This window comes from Branchiostoma lanceolatum, chromosome 1, assembly GCF_035083965.1.
Source record: "Branchiostoma lanceolatum isolate klBraLanc5 chromosome 1, klBraLanc5.hap2, whole genome shotgun sequence".
Taxonomy (NCBI): domain Eukaryota; kingdom Metazoa; phylum Chordata; class Leptocardii; order Amphioxiformes; family Branchiostomatidae; genus Branchiostoma; species Branchiostoma lanceolatum.
This window is the reverse complement of record NC_089722.1, coordinates 29577281-29596958: the sequence shown is the minus strand read 5'-3', so window position 1 is coordinate 29596958 and position 19678 is coordinate 29577281. Positions and strand designations below refer to the sequence as shown.

Sequence of the window (19678 nt, the reverse complement as noted above, 5' to 3'; positions counted from 1 at the left end):
AAAATCCATCTTTCTACTAAAATCAACCAACCAACTCATACGATACAAAACGTGGGTCACTTCATTTTCCACTGCCTTCAAAAAAGAAGTCAACCCAACCATAGTCAACCATAGTTAACGTAGAACTTTCACAGTAGACTAGATAACTATTTCAATTTCCATGTACCAGTATCTCCATGTACTCGCCGTTTGTCTGCAATTAGCCTTAGTGGGCATGAACTTGCAATGATAAATGACGTTTTGAATAAATTGGACGATAATTGGTAGAGCTATCTATCAACATCATCTAGATTTTAATAGCTTGGGTTCCAGCCTTCTTAGATTTAGTCCGCTACCCAAGCTCCGCTCCTCGCCAAGGCTAGACCGTCCAGGCTAGATTTTAATCAAAGCCTCTTTGATCTATATCTGGACAAATCACCCTGAGAACGAGACCGTTCCTTCGTGGCGCAGAGTAGGCTGAGTACGAGAGCGCATCATGACCGCGCGAACTACGAGGTGGTGTGAACAGCCAGGAGACTCCAGCTGACATGCACGCCGCGCCGCTCCCAGGATCGTCTTTTCATCGGGATTTCCTGTCTGCTAACTGACGGTGAGTGATGTATTTCTCTTCTCTTGTTTGGAACCGTTGAGGTTCGCTTCTTAACTTTTGAAAGACTCAAAAGCCTGTTTTTGAAAACAGGAAAAATTGAATTTCGAACCAGACTAAATTGATCCCCACTATTACACAGTGACTGTTGGGTGTTGTTTGAATTATGTGGATGTGGGCTGTGGAATTTACATAGGCTGATGCAGTCGCAGTAAGACTGAAATATATTTTGTTTATCTGAGTGAGTTATTCGTGACTTCAAACTTCTAAACATCGTCGCAGACACGAATAAATTATTCTCTAGAAAAATACACAAGATGGCGGCCATGCGAAATTAGCATATTAGTTATGTGTCCGCCTGCCAGTAAAGACTTAAAAGGCCACATGTCCTTGATTAACGACTTACAAAAGACACCAGGAAATTATGATCTTAGTGGTATTTACAACTCAACTGTATTGAATAGATAAACCCTGTTCCAAACTTTCACGTGTTTTGGTGTTTAGTGAAAAACTAGATAGTCAGTGGTGTCAAAATTATGCATAACGTTATCTCCAAGCAGATATTGGGGTAGAAGATCGTTTTCAGACTGCCTGTATTCTGTAGTGGCCTAGTGGATATCTGTCGGAAAACCGTCAGTCAGAAAACACTACAACTCCAACATCTGCTGGGAAATCGCCCTTTTATAGCAGAATACATCGGCCACAAATACATGTATGTCATATGATTATATTTGCTTGGAGAATAGAGCTGATCCCCCAGTGTGCTTCATCTCGTCGACCTAGTGGTTTGGATGTATGCGCCCAAATTTGGGAAGTAATACTAATTAAAATACTCTCGTCTGTCTTGTCATCCATGCAGAAAAATAGTAGTTCTAATGTCCATTCGCATCTAATTTGCTCTGATCCAATTGTGCTGGGTGCAGCCATGGAGGTTTAGTAATATCTCCTTGGTCTAGTACTTAAACTTGGCTTCTGAGTTCTGAACAGTATAATTTAAATACTGTAATTTCAGGTAACTTTCTCCTCCTTCAAACTCAACTTGATTGAGTTTGACATTGATTACAACCTCTGTATAGTAAGAATTGTATGTGTAATACTAATAGTTCCAGTGGTAAGCTGAAGTTCTTTTTGGGTGGAACCATTAGTTCGCAGACAAAGGTATTAAATATTTGTTCTTCCAGGTGAGGCTGACAGCTAACTAAAATGAGTCAGATGAAGTCACATTTTATTTACAGTAGCTCAATTTTGTTTCAGGCCACTAAGCCACTTGTTTCTACAGCTTTTGTCTGGACCTTTCAGGAAAATATTGTTGCAACTTGTAGGGCTCTGTAGCTGAGAAGAAAAGAATGCTGCAACAACTACTGAACTAGTGCTGAGTAGGTAAACACCAGAGCAAGTTCACACATGGGTGACCCTCCTAATTTGCATAGGCCATAAACTATGAAACAAAGGCAGGCCTGGCATCTGGACTTTACTTTTGGGATTAGCAGATTTATAGATTAGCAGATTTACACCAACGGGAAAGTGTGGACCACTGATCATCATCATAGTTCTGCTGCTCTGCTTTGGGCCTCCAAATTAAATCCACGTGAACTAAAATGCATTTACAGTATTTCTACCTACTCTCACCTCTCAAAATCAAATAAACGTACCAGTACTTTTTTTTTCCACTCAAAATCCACCCGGTACTTTCTTATTTTAGACGGTACGTTAATTTTTTTATTTTTTTAAATGTAGGCTTTGCTAACCAGGAATCCCTCTAAAATCTAAAGTTAATGTTTTTCTGCCTGCATTTCCTCTGCATTTTTGCTTGTAATTCGCTATTTTTCGGCCTAGCAGCATTAATTTTCTCCGCCGCTTTGACGGCCTTGTGAAAATTATCATGGCGGCACTCATAAGTCATAACAGAGCGGCCGATATCGCTGTCAGTCTGACGCTACAAAGTAAAGGGGAAAATAAGGTGCAACATCGACATTCAAAATACAATTTTCATATAATAACTTTGACAGTCATCGTAAACCAAAGCACGCTGATCAAAAACGTGTAGAGTAGAGTGCACGGGGAATAATTCTTGACCACTATCGGCAGCACGGCGGAGTAATTATTTGTTCGCAGAAGACATGTTACACCAAGGATAAACCTCCTTGGTTACACGTAAAAAAGGTAAAGCAGGCATCCTCAATTGAAGTGAAGCATAATGCTTTTTGAAGTACTAGTAGCTAGTGGTAGTGCGATGCGGCGTCGCCACGGCTATTTTCTACTCTTCTCGATAAGTGTGTTGGGTTCTTTTACGTGCAGAGGTTTGACGCTTGAGGCTTTACGTCACCATCCGAAATGACGAATGCAATCCCTTACATCATGTCCGAGCTCGAGTCGACCACTGAGGTTCAAACGCGGGCCCTTAGGATCCACGGAATTTGATCCAGATGGCGAAGTAGCGGGGTTGCGTTACCGCTTGCGCCACGGGGACATGTTACACATAAAAACAACAATCATAACTTAACTTCCCAAGTGTGATTTGTCTTTTGAGGCCACAAAATCTCTAAAACGGCAGAAATATGTCCGATGTGATTCGGGAAACGCGGCTTGAAATATGGCCGCCACTCTCTACCACTATTAGGAATGGCGACGGTAAAACTAGCAGCATATTGCATTGAACGGATACCGATCTTTAAATGATACCATAAATGTGTGGCAATATTATAGTTGGGGGCAAGTGGCCGCCGCCCCGGGCAACAATAGAAACAGAAGGCCATTTTTATTTTCAGGGGTTTCATATTCTAAAATGACCGTAAGATTTTCACAATATTAGCGGTGAAGTGCAGGTTTCTAGTGTCAACATGTATAATCGGTAACTTCTTTGTACGTGCGGTCTGAGACGTTGAGCTACTCTTACACTTACAGTTGAGCTCTGTTCAATATTGTGGGCTCTACCGCGGGAACTCGAAATCTGAGCGTCTCACAAAAACGTTGTTTTTGACCCTATGGGCCAAAAGTTTACGGACATGTGTGCTCATATTTGTTTTTTGGGGTGATGTGATTGTCTTTAGAAAATATGATAAGGTACAAATGTACATTAGTAGCTGTATGATGATTATTGTTATTGACTTAACGTTATATGTCACTGATTGTCAGTAGTCATAAATGATATTCTACATTGTACAACAATTTTCTTTGATCGCTCTCTTCAAGTTCCAAGTAGAAAATGCATGTATCATGTACATTTTCCCTTGTTGAATTTGAAAGTACTGTGGCCCCCGGTTAGGGGTCATAGCGGGGAACCCATGCCCAATTTTTCAACATTACTTTATATTTTATTGAAGTGGTGAGGAAGATCATGATTAGAACAAGCATTGGATAGATATAACTTACCTGCTTATTATCTTATGTCCCTCGGACAGTTGTATGGACACAGTTTACCTCAACTGTCAAATTTTCCGGGTGGTACTTTTATTTCAGGGGTACATAGTATATTAGATTCTGAAGATTTGTCTGGGGGGTACTTCTATTTTAGGGGGTACTAAATCTATTTGTTTGAAAAAAAAGTCCGGGCAAGCTGCCCGATATGATGATGATGAAATCTATTTGAGAGGTGAGAGCAGGGCTCTAGCCAGCCTGAAATTTTATCCCGTAAGCCCAAAAATTTGTACAAACCTAACATATCGAGCGCCGAAGGGGGGTCCCAATTCTAGGGGGGTCCGGGGGTATTCCCCCCGGGAAATTTTAAAATCTAGACCCTCTGAAACGCTATCTCAAGCATTTTGAGGGGCAAGTTTGGGTGAAAAATTAATTGGGCCTTCGTTGTATACAATCGGCAAATAAATGAAATTTAGCACCACAAAACTTTATTATTTATTTGAAAAATATACACGTGAATTCAAGTTGGCAGAAATAAAACATTTTCAACACCGGTCGACGCGTCGTACTGGTCCCGTTTGCGCCCTGTACTAAATATAGTAGGAAATGAGACACCCTACTTTGGACAGAACGCCCTAAAGACGTTCAATATTTTCCTTCCGTGTTTTCCATGGTCGATTTCTCTGGTAACTTCCACTTGATTTGATCAAAATTCGTCGATTCAAGCCCCATCTTCGCTAGCCTCCGATGCAGACTCCTCCCGGCTGTTTTCTTTTTCAAGTTACATTTTTTATACTATTACATTTTTTTTTCTTATTGCTGGCCGGGAAGGAGTCTGCGTCCAGTCGGCGCCACAAAGGAAAGAGGATTAAAAAAGTATTTCAGAGAGGTTATTGACATGTTCGCGCAAGGGCAATTCACATGTTGGCGCAAGGGTAATTCACACGTACGCGAGGAACAATTGACTGAATGGACCTGGCACACGCCTGGTTTGTTACGAGAGTTATATTTCCAGCTAAAAAAAATAACACACACGTCGGGGTCAGCAACGTCGTCGAGACAAACTATCTTTTAAATCGATGTGGGCATTTATTCTATTGAAGGCGGTCGGATAGTTTTGTCGGATGTTTATGTGTCAGTCCGTAACAGGCAGAATTGGGGAGGGGGGCAAGTGAGGTCGCTACTTCAGACGGCTACTAAAACAGATCCACATGTCTTAGGCTAATTTGCAACATCATCTTTGGTTTCTAAGTTGCGGAATTAGCCAGATTTGAAAACGAATCAATTTGCCGTGGTCACCGCAGCCGCTAGTCCCAAGAAACCACCAAACAATCTTTCCTTTGACGGCAGCTCTGATGGCCTCAACCTAGGGACACCCCATACCTCCCTTGCGACAGTTACACACTCCTCTCGGGAAATATCAGCAATTACGGGCGTGTGTCAAACCAAGGAGGTTCTGTATTACCTTGTAAGTTTCTGACTTTCGTATTTTGAAAGAGACGGTGACCCCGATGAACCTCAAGTTATAGAAACTTGTCGGGACAAAGCAGGGCACATGGTTACGGCGTGAGAACGTGGAGCCAGCGGTGCGTGCAGGCTCCGCGGAGCGCGGACTTCACAAGTCCATGCCGATTGCCACTAAGTGATTTTTAATTTCCTTTTGTGGCGCCGACTGGACGCAGACTCCTTCCCGGCCAGCAATAAGAAAAAAAAATGTAATAGTATAAACAATGTAACTTGAAAAAGAAAACAGCCGGGAGGAGTCTGCATCGGAGGCTACATCTTCGCACCAAATATCAATTTCTGATAAAACCTCGCGGATTCGCACCTCTCGTGAACCGCGAGACTTGTATGTCATTGGTCGACTTTCCGTGACGCGGCGTGAACGAACGCTGTTATTGGTAGATGATATCTGATTCTGAGGTCTAAAACTATCAACACTAGTTTTCGTGGGAAGAGTGCGTGTAACTCGGCGTAAAACTTTAACAATGTTTACCAAAAAAAATACGGAAAGCCTGGTAACTACCGGAGTATTTTTTGTGTGGCTATAACTAGCGGTGAACCCGGGAAAACAGCCGAAAAAACGTCAGCCCGATGCGACCGGCCAGAATTGTAGTGGGGCACTAGTAGTGGGGAGGGGGGCACACGATGCTGATTTTCTCTCGGCCCACGAACCACTGGCAACCTCCGCGCCTCCGTTTGTCACCTACCTATAAAGCCACCTTGGGGTTGTCACCTGCCGCCGGCGGAAGATAGAAATGGCCTGAATCGGCTTCACTTCAAACTTCCGCTTCTTTTCTGGAGATCTTTGCAAAAGTTCAAGCCCTGTCTATCTTTTCTCCCGATTTTTTTTTCCGTCAAGGTTTACGGATTGGTCAGGGAAAAATCCCACAAAAACGTACTACTCTCACCGTGAGAGTAGTACGTTTTTGTGGGATTTTTCCCTGACTTAACCTTATAATTATTTGGTGAAACTACAAGCATGCGTTGTAATTGTAAACATCTACGAAAAAAAGTCGAAGCTCTCTATCACTGTTGCACTAGCGTTTAACAGCCTGTCAGGAACTGTGGAAAATGAGAAATTTACACTTTTACTGGCCGATATCAAGTCCAAGTGTCTCCAACAACATTGTTTACTTTATGTATACTTATATATCCGCCACGTAAGTTGTAATTATGGGTAAAATATAAAAACTTGTCGACCCGCCTAAGTACCTCGGCCAGAGGCTGGCCCCTTGGTTCTCAGTATGTTAGGTTTCGCCAAGTTGCTTGGTCCCCAGGGTCTCTGCTAAGTGTGTGTTACAATCTGGTCTAAAAATTATATCTGTCCAGTGTCCATTTCCTTACCTTTATCTTGCATTTACAAATTGCATTCTAGACTACAAGCAGCTGAGCCACTCCAGGAAAAGTGACTGAGCACAAGCTTCCCTATCAACAGAAGGGAAACCACCATGGGGAATTCTCCAGTGCAGCAACTCAGCATTTTCCTGACACAAGACTCGGGCCCAAGAACATGACATTCCTTAAGTTAAGTGACACTTTTCTCTTCAATATACCCTTTTCTCAGGATTTACTGAGAACTTCTCCTTCTCGGGTCACGGCTTCAGTCTGCCATGCTCTCCCGCTTCACTCAGCACCAGATCCTCCTTGGTGCAAGGCCACACACAGAAGATTCGACATACATGTACTTGAGTAGTCAGACCACAGCAGTGTTTACATAGTTTTTCTATTGTCCATTATTTACTTAACAAACACTCAGTTACCATAACTTTTAAGTGTTTTTTTAAAGCTTTATTTCTTATGTGTATCATGACAGTTATGTGACTGCTTGGTACTATAGGTCGTATATTTTACAGCACAACTGCCGAAGCGATGCAGTTTCTGTATCCAACGCCACTATTATAATAACTGGATGTAGCAGGATGCTTCGACACTGTAACTTAGGAACCACTCAGATGAACAGCTAGTCCTATCATCGACTCCTATGGGAAAGTTGAGAAAATGATGGTCTCATTATCTCAACCTGCAAAACTTCAGTTCAGACCATAAAACTTATCCTCAAATGCTAACATGATCTGTCAACTCTCATGAAACCAATTAGAGCAGATTCTATATGGCTAGTCTGCAAATCCCCCCCCCCCTATTAAAATAGAGCCCTTTGGAATGGCCCTTTTATATAATTATACTAAGTAAGCCTTATATAAGACTGCAAACAGCAGACGTGGGGTCGTGTTCTAAGCCTCCAAGCAGGCCCAATGGATTGCAAAGACCGTATCCAACTGGATCAAGGAGCTTGGGTTGCAAAACATACTTCTTCTGCCAGTTTGATACGGTCTTCGCAACCTGTAGATCTGCTTGGAGATTAGAGTCGTGTGGCACAAGTGTTAGAGTGCGCAGCTTTTAAACAATGGGACCCAGAATAGAATCCAGCTGGATTGTGCCCAGAGACATGTCCGAACTTGCGCTCCGACATTGTGCCCCAGTGTGTGATGGTCCAAATCCTTCTGTCTGAAGTTGGTGATTCACCACAAATCACCTGGATGGAGGCCTGGCAAACCTCCGTGGTATCAACCATGAAACAAATCAAAGGAGCGAGTAGAAACAGAAGTGATCCCAACTGAGATTCGAACTCACGCCGAAACCGGAGGCCAGATCACAGGCACGCACGCCTTAACCACTACGCTAAAAGGTCGCGACCAGTTAGCCTGGTCAGTTGGAGGCGCTTGAACCCCCACTGTTACACTACTCCCCCTTTTCTTTTAAGATTCGTCCTTGAATCTCCGAGTTCGATCTTCCCTGTGTGGCACAAACGGTTACTCACAGTCACACCATTCGCCCAGACGAGAGAACTGGCATTCCCTGTCTTGTACGACTGCCAATGAAAGGGTATGCCACCCCGTAAAAAGAGCGGTATAACACTAAGCAAGGGGCCAGTTCTGGCCTGTGCACATACTACTGCTACTAAACAGCAGACTGACGATCATTCCACTATCTCGTGAGGGTGTGTAAAACCTCAGGATGGAAAAAGGTCAATTTTTTTTCAAACAAAATCAACAACTTAGGGCTTTCCAACCATACTAGCCACCCCTAATTATAAACTGCCTACAATTCACACACAAAATCTCAACAAGAATGGATTTTCAATGCCTATCCCCATGCAAATCTATTGTGATGGAAGTCAGAACCTGAAATTTCAAGAAATTATGTTATAGGTCCCCAAATTAAATGTTTTCATATGACTAATTGTCAACTTGGAAAAATGGGTCACAGGCCTCAGATCATGTACAGGTCTTCCTGGTTGGTTAAATCATTGTGGTCAATCTAGATAAGACTGTTGACTGGTACATTATACAATGTAAGGACAACAATGTTTGAATAGACTTCCATATAAGACTTGCTAGGAACTTTGCCAGTCATGCCTGTCCAACTACTACCAAAGGAGGCCAAGTGTAATAAGAAAAGCATGCTAAGTAAAAGCATACAATTGCAGGAAGCCTTGAATTATGAATGGAAGGACACACTTCAAACCTTATGTATGCTAGCCTATGATGTTTGACATGGGATATTCTCCCTTTCTTGTTCCTGTCCAGACTTGACAACTTTGAGCTGTGGCTGGTCGACATCATGAAGCACCGGTGTGAGATGGAGGAGGGGCGACCCAACCGGCGCTCTAGGACAAGGAGTTCCAGGACCTGTCCCTCCGCAAAAAGGCTGGAATCATCTACCCACTACAACTGTGACTACCGGCTGGAAGCAGAGGACGCACAGGGCTTGCTCAAGGTATACAACATGGTGAAATCGTCAAAACCATTGAACTGATTCAAACCTGCTTTGCTTCTTCATTAACAGAGGAGGAAATAGATATGAAGAAGTGTTAGCTCCTGCTGCGGCAAAATGGGTATCATCCACTTCTGATCTATGCACCTAAGACCTAAGCTGGCCTACCTTTTTGAACTACAAAGGGTAATGAAATTCAGCTAGATGTTGTTTTTATAAAAGCTTTCCAGCTTTGTAGGGCTAAGTCAGGCATAGAAGCTAGCATTTCCCTAGCAATACTGAATTTGGCTTCAAAGAAGTCATTGTGATAGTCTATTCTACCCACAACCAATACATGTATTGATCTTCACAGAGGCAACACTGCAAGACATCAGGGACACTGTCTACTTCAGGACAAGTGCCAGGATCAGAAGCCAGAGTACAAGCAGTGCTAGGATTCAGATGCCCCCATGAACGTGGGAGAGAAGGAAGCAGAGAGGCAGCGCATCTGATGAGAACTTGTACCGGAGGGGGATTTGCCTACAGGATAGACTTAAGGGGACATGGTAGGAGGGTAGGCTATGGCGAAGGATTTAAGCTAGATAAATGTACATGTTTTTCTTGATGGGATGTGGCACGTATGTTTGCAATCCGTACCATCAAAATATGTGATTTTAGTATGTGAGAGATGTATAAATGATGGTATTTGATTATTTTGAAGAATCAGTTTTACTTATATGACTACCTCGGGGAATCTTCCTGTTCAACTTATGCCACTTTAAGATTTGATTTAGTGTGCCCTTGTGTTCATTTGTGATACTGTTTTAGCATGTGGGTTTGGTAGTGTGTGCGTGTGTAACTGTAAGCGTGCGTGTGTAAATCTTTCCATCCGTCCATACCTGTCAGTACACTGCACTTTGTGTGTCCTGCGTGAAATGTATGTTGTACTGTGTATGTCAGTCTTGGCACCCGTCTATAGCTGTCGGTTAACTGCACTTTGTGTGTCCTGCGTGAAATGTATGTCGTACTGTGTATGTCAGTCTTGGCACCCGTCTATAGCTGTCAGTTAACTGCACTTTGTGTGTCCTGCGTGAAATGTATGTTGTACTGTGTATGTCAGTCTTGGCACCCGTCTATAGCTGTCTGTTAACTGCACTTTGTGTGTCCTGCATGAAATGTATGTTGTACTGTGTATGTCAGTCTTTGCACCCGTCTATAGCTGTCAGTTAACTGCACTTTGTGTGTCCTGCATGAAATGTATGTTGTACCGTGTATGTCAGTCTTGGCACCCGTCTATAGCTGTCGGTTAACTGCACTTTGTGTGTCCTGCGTGAAATGTATGTTGTACCGTGTATGTCAGTCTTGGCACCCGTCTATAGCTGTCAGTTCACTGCACTTTGTGTGTCCTGCGTGAAATGTATGTTGTACCGTGTATGTCAGTCTTGGCACCCGTCTATAGCTGTCGGTTCACTGCACTTTGTGTGTCCTGCGTGAAATGTATGTTGTACCATGTATGTCAGTCTTGGCACCCGTCTATAGCTGTCGGTTAACTGCACTTTGTGTGTCCTGCGTGAAATGTATGTTGTACCGTGTATGTCAGTCTTGGCACCTGTCTATAGCTGTCAGTTCACTGCACTTTGTGTGTCCTGCATGAAATGTATGTTGTACCGTGTATGTCAGTCTTGGCACCCGTCTATAGCTGTCGGTTAACTGCACTTTGTGTGTCCTGCATGAAATGTATGTTGTACCGTGTATGTCAGTCTTGGCACCCGTCTATAGCTGTCGGTTAACTGCACTTTGTGTGTCCTGCGTGAAATGTATGTTGTACCGTGTATGTCAGTCTTGGCACCCGTCTATAGCTGTCGGTTAACTGCACTTTGTGTGTCCTGCATGAAATGCATGTTGTACCGTGTATGTCAGTCTTGGCACCCGTCTATAGCTGTCGGTTAACTGCACTTTGTGTGTCCTGCGTGAAATGTATGTTGTACCGTGTATGTCAGTCTTGGCACCCGTCTATAGCTGTCGGTTAACTGCACTTTGTGTGTCCTGCATGAAATGTATGTTGTACCGTGTATGTCAGTCTTGGCACCCGTCTATAGTTGTCGGTTAACTGCACTTTGTGTGTCCTGCGTGAAATGTATGTTGTACCGTGTATGTCAGTCTTGGCACCCGTCTATAGCTGTCAGTTCACTGCACTTTGTGTGTCCTGCATGAAATGTATGTTGTACCGTGTATGTCAGTCTTGGCACCCGTCTATAGCTGTCGGTTAACTGCACTTTGTGTGTCCTGCGTGAAATGTATGTTGTACTGTGTATATGTCAGTCTTGGCACCCGTCTATAGCTGTCGGTTAACTGCACTTTGTGTGTCCTGCATGAAATGTGTGTTGTACCGTGTATGTCAGTCTTGGCACCCGTCTATAGCTGTCAGTTCACTGCACTTTGTGTGTCCTGCATGAAATGTATGTTGTACTGTGTATATGTCAGTCTTGGCACCCGTCTATAGCTGTCGGTTAACTGCACTTTGTGTGTCCTGCATGAAATGTATGTTGTACCGTGTATGTCAGTCTTGGCACCCGTCTATAGCTGTCGGTTAACTGCACTTTGTGTGTGCTGCGTGAAATGTATGTTGTACCGTGTATGTCAGTCTTGGCACCCGTCTATAGCTGTCAGTTCACTGCACTTTGTGTGTCCTGCGTGAAATGTATGTTGTACCGTGTATGTCAGTCTTGGCACCCGTCTATAGCTGTCGGTTAACTGCACTTTGTGTGTGCTGCGTGAAATGTATGTTGTACCGTGTATGTCAGTCTTGGCACCCGTCTATAGCTGTCGGTTAACTGCACTTTGTGTGTCCTGCGTGAAATGTATGTTGTACCGTGTATGTCAGTCTTGGCACCCGTCTATAGCTGTCGGTTAACTGCACTTTGTGTGTCCTGCATGAAATGTATGTTGTACCGTGTATGTCAGTCTTGGCACCCGTCTATAGTTGTCGGTTAACTGCACTTTGTGTGTCCTGCGTGAAATGTATGTTGTACCGTGTATGTCAGTCTTGGCACCCGTCTATAGCTGTCGGTTAACTGCACTTTGTGTGTCCTGCATGAAATGTATGTTGTACCGTGTATGTCAGTCTTGGCACCCGTCTATAGCTGTCGGTTAACTGCACTTTGTGTGTCCTGCGTGAAATGTATGTTGTACCGTGTATGTCAGTCTTGGCACCCGTCTATAGCTGTCGGTTCACTGCACTTTGTGTGTCCTGCGTGAAATGTATGTTGTACCATGTATGTCAGTCTTGGCACCCGTCTATAGCTGTCGGTTAACTGCACTTTGTGTGTCCTGCGTGAAATGTATGTTGTACCGTGTATGTCAGTCTTGGCACCTGTCTATAGCTGTCAGTTCACTGCACTTTGTGTGTCCTGCATGAAATGTATGTTGTACCGTGTATGTCAGTCTTGGCACCCGTCTATAGCTGTCGGTTAACTGCACTTTGTGTGTCCTGCATGAAATGTATGTTGTACCGTGTATGTCAGTCTTGGCACCCGTCTATAGCTGTCGGTTAACTGCACTTTGTGTGTCCTGCGTGAAATGTATGTTGTACCGTGTATGTCAGTCTTGGCACCCGTCTATAGCTGTCGGTTAACTGCACTTTGTGTGTCCTGCGTGAAATGTATGTTGTACCGTGTATGTCAGTCTTGGCACCCGTCTATAGCTGTCGGTTAACTGCACTTTGTGTGTCCTGCATGAAATGTATGTTGTACCGTGTATGTCAGTCTTGGCACCCGTCTATAGCTGTCGGTTAACTGCACTTGGTGTGTGCTGCGTGAAATGTATGTTGTACCGTGTATGTCAGTCTTGGCACCCGTCTATAGCTGTCGGTTAACTGCACTTTGTGTGTCCTGCGTGAAATGTATGTTGTACCGTGTATGTCAGTCTTGGCACCCGTCTATAGCTGTCGGTTAACTGCACTTTGTGTGTCCTGCATGAAATGTATGTTGTACCGTGTATGTCAGTCTTGGCACCCGTCTATAGTTGTCGGTTAACTGCACTTTGTGTGTCCTGCGTGAAATGTATGTTGTACCGTGTATGTCAGTCTTGGCACCCGTCTATAGCTGTCGGTTAACTGCACTTTGTGTGTCCTGCATGAAATGTATGTTGTACCGTGTATGTCAGTCTTGGCACCCGTCTATAGCTGTCGGTTAACTGCACTTTGTGTGTCCTGCGTGAAATGTATGTTGTACCGTGTATGTCAGTCTTGGCACCCGTCTATAGCTGTCGGTTAACTGCACTTTGTGTGTCCTGCATGAAATGTATGTTGTACCGTGTATGTCAGTCTTGGTACCCGTCTATAGCTGTCGGTTCACTGCACTTTGTGTGTCCTGCATGAAATATATGTTGTACTATGTATGTAAGTCTGTGTGTTGTAGATAGTGCACAGATGCTGTTTTACTCTCTCCAAAGACAGGAGGTGTCTGTAATAATGCTGTCTGTAATAATGCTGTTGATCTCTCACTCTAAAGACAGGAGGTGTTTGGCTGTTTGTAATAATGCTGCTCTACTTTCTCTGAAGACAGGAGGTGTTTGGCTGTCTATAATGATGTTGTTTTGCTTTCTCCGAAGACAGGATGTGTTTGGCTGTCTTTAATGATGTTGTTTTACTTTCTCTGAAGACAGGATGTGTTTGGCTGTCTGTAATAATGCTGTTCTACTTTCTCTGAAGACAGGAGGTGTTTGGCTGTCTATAATGATGTTGTTTTGCTTTCTCTGAAGACAGGATGTGTTTGGCTGTCTTTAATGATGTTGTTTTACTTTCTCTGAAGACAGGATGTGTTTGGCTGTCTGTAATAATGCTGTTTTACTTTCTCCGAAGACAGGATGTGTTTGGCTGTCTGTAATAATGCTGTTCTACTTTCTCCGAAGACAGGATGTGTTTGGCTGTCTGTAATAATGCTGTTCTACTTTCTCCGAAGACAGGATGTGTTTGGCTGTCTGTAATAATGCTGTTCTACTTTCTCCGAAGACTGGGTGTGTTTGGCTGTCTGTAATAATGCTGTTCTACTTTCTCCGAAGACAGGATGTGTTTGGCTGTCTGTAATAATGCTGTTCTACTTTCTCCGAAGACAGGAGGTGTTTGGCTGTCTGTAATAATGCTGTTCTACTTTCTCCGAAGACAGGATGTGTTTGGCTGTCTGTAATAATGCTGTTCTACTTTCTCCGAAGACAGGGTGTGTTTGGCTGTCTGTAATAATGCTGTTCTACTTTCTCTGAAGACAGGAGGTGTTTGGCTGTCTGTAATAATGCTGTTCTACTTTCTCCGAAGACAGGATGTGTTTAGCTGTCTGTAATAATGCTGTTCTACTTTCTCTGAAGACAGGATGTGTTTGGCTGTCTGTAATAATGCTTTTCTACTTTCTCCGAAGACAGGAGGTGTTTGGCTGTCTGTAATAATGCTGTTCTACTTTCTCTGAAGACAGGAGGTGTTTGGCTGTCTGTAATAATGATGTTCTACTTTCTCTGAAGACAGGAGGTGTTTGGCTGTCTGTAATAATGTTGTTTTACTTTCTCTGAAGACAGGATGTGTTTGGCTGTCTGTAATAATATTGTTTTACTTTCTCTGAAGACAGGAGGTGTTTGGCTGTTTGTAATAATGCTGTTCTACTTTCTCTGAAGACAGGATGTGTTTGCCTGTCCGCAATAATGTTGTTTTACTTTCTCCGAAGACAGGATGTTTGGCTGTCTGTAATAATGCTGTTTACTTTGTCTGAAGACAGAGGTGTTTGGCTGTCTGTTATGATCCTGCTTCTTCCCTGAAGACAAGGAGGTGTTTGGCTGTCTGTAAATGTTCTTTTACACTTGAAGACAGGCATTTTGCTGTCTGTAAATGTTGTTTTACTTTCTCTGAAGACAGGTGTTTGGCTTCATCTACAGATGAGGTTGATTTACTTTCTCTTTAAACAGAGAGGTGTTTGGCTGTCTGTTGTGATGCTATTTACTTTGTCTGACAGACAGAGAGACGCCTGATGTACTTGTCTGTGTATTTGTAATTACATTAGTATTATTTATGTGTGTGTTTTCCAATATGTTAGTGGGTGTGTATTGCAAGTGTTGTTGTTTTCACACCTGTCCATAATTGTGAATTAAATGCACGTATGTGTTTGTCTTCATTTCGGATTAGGGGGCTAATATCTGGGTAGTGATAGCTTAGCAGCTGTACTCAAGACTGGCTTAGTACATGGTTCCACCCATCCCCTAAAGTCCCTCACGTTCTTTCTCCTCGTTGCCGACCAAACAACGCGAGGGGGCAGTGTATAGATAAGGCCAATGGAGGAGTTCATAAGCTTTATGACAGGATGTGTAAAACAATATGAAATAGCATAAATGAAGCATTGCTGTACATTGGTGCACAAAGGGACAGACGGTAACAGACCTGTACTAGCGAAAAAAAGTCCTTATCATCCTAGTTGTTACAGTTTGTCAAAATATGTTGTAATTAGAAATGTTTATCTGTTATGTGGTCGTATATGGGCCTTCTTTTGTCTAACCAGTTTCTCCTAGTTGTATGTTCTTTTAAATGTGTTTTTTCTCAAAAGTGTAACTCTAAGAATGAGGAAATAAATGAGTGTGACTATGCTTGGTTTATCCCTACCGAGGTTGTGAATTTGACAAGCTTAGCCATGAAATTGATATAGATACATGTATAAAATATAGATGGCACATATATTAATGTGAATGTGTATTCTGATGTATTGATTTTTTTATATATGATGTGTATATATATGTCTGTGTTACAGAGACTTACATGCCATCTGATTTGCTTTGTATTAATTAAAGGGTCTATTTTTTGTTGAATGAGTGTCTTGTTGCATTTCCTTGGTTCTCACCGACTTACATATACATGTAGGCAAACATACCTTAAACTTAAGATGGTCTGTAAAGAACGGTTAGTCGTTTAAATTTCTTTGAATACAAACTGCACTCCTCCTCCCTTCCGCCCAAAGAAATACAGGCGCGAGGTAGCCGTAGCGACTACAGAAGGGCATTTTATACTATTATATTATACTACTCCTTTTCATAAAGGCTAGTATAATGTGATAACATTTACAAGCAAAAACGTCCTTCTGTAGCCGCCACGGCTAATGTGAGAAGCAACGTGCCGTGCTAACACGTGGTAATTCGGGAAAACATCCATATTCTTCTTTAAAAATTGATATAGAATAGATGTCCTTGGTACGTTTGAAGTGATTGATATCTTGTCCGTTTACAAAAGGTCAGGTGTGTAGTCGAGTAATTGGGCCAAAGGCGTAGAAGATAGTTTTACTTCCACCACTCCCCCTCCTCTGGTGCTCATGACCGTTATGACACGTCTAGTCGACCATCGGTATCAATACACATCTCTGTTGATAGGTAAGTGTGAACAAGGTATGAAAGAGGTCCCCGTCGAGTTAATCCTCGACGCAGGTTAAGATAAGGACTTAATCCTCGACGCAGGTTAAGATAAGGACTTAATCCCCGTCGCAGGTTAAGATAACGACTAATCCCCGACGCAGGTTAAGATAAGGACTTAATCACCGTCGCAGGTTAAGATAAGGACTTAATCACCGTCGCAGGTTAATCCTCGACGTAGTTTAAAAGCCCGACGTAGTTTATGGTCCGACGGAGTATAAGGTCCGACGGAGTTTAACCCTCCGACGAAGTTTGAAGCGACCGACGGCATCAGACGACGTCGGAAGCTGTATTAGATCGCCAACGCACAGTTATTCCGTCGGGTTGCAAAATCGAAGTTTTAGGGCGTAAACTACACCTAAGCCTTGATGGTAATCATGATATGTGATAATTCATAACTCCTAATGGCAGAGAGGTGTAACTGACGCTAAGAGGGCAAACGTGATCTTAACCCTGACTGACAGTGTCAAATTACAACACCTGCGTCTATGCTGACAGGGTGTGTTGATGTGCCTAGTGTGCAGGCTGATTTCGCCGTGCATGCAACAAGGCGATGAGGGATGCCCATGTAGCTTAACGTTAAAGGCAACCAAAGCAATATTAGGGCCCAAAAATTGGAAATAAAAAAAATGCTGAAATCTTTCTGGTAGTGACATTTACAAACATTGTTTAGCACATTTGCATAATAACTTACTTACTTTGAGCATTTCAAAACCGCGCAAAAATGTGCCATCCCCTTAGTTTCGCGAGCCTACAAGAACTCTGGCAACGATTTTCAGTGAGTTCTCACATCACAACGACGTCATATTTTTGCATCATAGACATCGCTATACATGGTGTTAGTTTTGTTTGAACTAATCATGCGTAGAAATGACTAAATAAATTGACTTTCAAAATCCTATTTTCAGTCCCTGATATTGCTTGGGTTTCCTTTAACTGTTAGCATCATCACATTTGAGCTCCTGTTTACAATATCTGTTGATAACTGGGTGTAGCCTGCAGCTGCCGTCCTCCGCTAGTAGTAACTGCTAGCAAGCGGAAAGATTGAGCCAGCGGTTACTTCGGAGGATGGCATCCAGACTACCCCCGGTTCAAGTCCCGGGGTCAGGGCATCTCGGTTGGGGCTGCACCGTCTTTCGGAAGGGACGTAAAATGGGGGTCGACACCTCGGTGCCTCGACCACGTCGAAGAGAAACGGCTAGCAACCCATCCCTGTAAAAATATATCCTCCTACTGAAACAGTCATAAAACATGCTGCCCAGGTGCCAGTAGACACTACAAGGGTCTGACCGAACAAGTCATCAGGCCGCAACCGTAGGGCATTGCTAGCCTCCACCAGGCATGGCATTCATAATGGTAATGGATAGTAGAATCAGGCAAAAATAGGGTGAATTCAGATAATCAGCTAGTCCGCGGGAAAAGTATCGTTTTCCCAATGGAAGCGGACAAATGAAACCCTACGGTGACAATTATTCTCCATATAGCCGGCGTAGTTAGTCTGGTAGGGACTAGAACACTGCTACAACGGAAACACGTTCCTTCCAACAAAGTTCACAACATCTACCAATACCAGGACTTTGTTGTTTATAGCCAGTAGACGTCTGGGGTTTCAGCAACCCTAGTTTCGACCGCAAAAAAAAAGCGAAGATCGCATTACTCCATTTGAGCTATTCGGCAACACTAGCACATAAAAGTCCTGTAAGCTCCAAAACATCTACATCTATTGCGTGGTCATATCCACAGAAGATCTAACAGCAGGATATCAGTGACAGCAGTTCAATGGCTTCCTGCACAGCTTCAGAAAACCTTACGTATTCCACCTTGAATAGGTTAACCATTGTACTCGGGTTTGATCCAGTGAAGATGAAAGTCCAGTTTTGGCGTCCTGACAGGAAGATTGAAAAGCTGCCCATCAATGGGGTTTCAAGAGCGACAAGGAGACGAAGTCTCCCTATAGGGACGACATTATATAGGGACTCTAGTCTCATATTGTCATCAATCATCGGTGATGTGATGAGATCTCAGCGGGGCCGATATGCTCCTCGCCCGCCGAGGTGGTCTACACTAGCCTTCACCTTGATTTCCTAATGGGTTACGGATAGTAGAATTCGGCAAAAATAGGTTGAGTAGTTGACTAGGAGAACGAGAGGGCGCCAAGGGTATCATTACCCCATAACTGCGTGTGCAAATGAAACCCTGTGGTGGCCAAACTCCAAATGGCGAATTATTCTTCCTATAGCCGGTATAGTTAGTCTGGTAGAGATTAGGCCTAACGTAAAATAACCAATTAACGTCCGATTTATTCAAAACGTATTTATCTTAAAACCGCGCGGAAAGAGCCAAATTTCTAACCCATGGGCAGAAATATCAGCTCTTCTAAAAAGAAAATGCATGGTCTGTAAGTTTTTCTCCGCCTGTTTAACGCCGTATGTATTTATACTGAGGTATATGATGAAGAATTGTGCTAGGGTAACCCATTATCGTCCACTTCTGAATCTTTTCCCTTCTAGCGCTATGCTTGAAGAACATAGACCAGAAAAAAAAAGCACAGTAACTGTCCAAAGTAGTCTGCAGACAAATGATAGTAAAATCATTATGTCTGTCCGGCCACTTGCTTAACGCGATGGAAAAAAAACAATGTTTATCTGTAAATTTCCCCCACATGCGCGGCACGTGGCGTTCACGTGGTAAACGTATGGCTTATATGTTTTGCTGTGCAAACATTAAAGAGATGGCAAGGATCATACTTATGATGTACTTTATTGATCATGAGAACAGGCTTTGGCATAATACACCGCGACATGTAGACATGAGCCAAACCGGACGTAAATAGGTTCTGCACGTAAATAGGTCATGTTACGTTACACGGTGATCAAGATGTATAGGAGTGGTAAGATGTGTCACAGTTTTGCAGCCAGTCACTAAGTAAAACAGAGCTAGAGGAGAAGGTTTAGAAACGTTGGTAATGCCCTTAGAGGGATGCCCCTGTAGCTCAATTGGTAGCAGCCTCACAGTTGAGCTCCTGGTTTCAATTAGTCGGTAACT

The 19678-nt window shown here is 43.2% G+C and overlaps 2 long non-coding RNA genes across 2 annotated transcripts in view; both read left to right on the top strand.

Annotated features, from left to right (window-relative positions):
• The window catches only part of LOC136447636 (uncharacterized), a 37669-nt gene that overhangs the window by 12000 nt on the left and 5991 nt on the right, over positions 1–19678 (top strand). The gene's annotated exons all lie outside the window — the stretch shown is intronic.
• LOC136447562 (uncharacterized) lies at positions 411–16039 on the top strand. Its single transcript, XR_010757755.1, has 3 exons — positions 411–589; positions 6822–9223; positions 9573–16039. It is a non-coding gene; the product is annotated as an uncharacterized lncRNA (long non-coding RNA).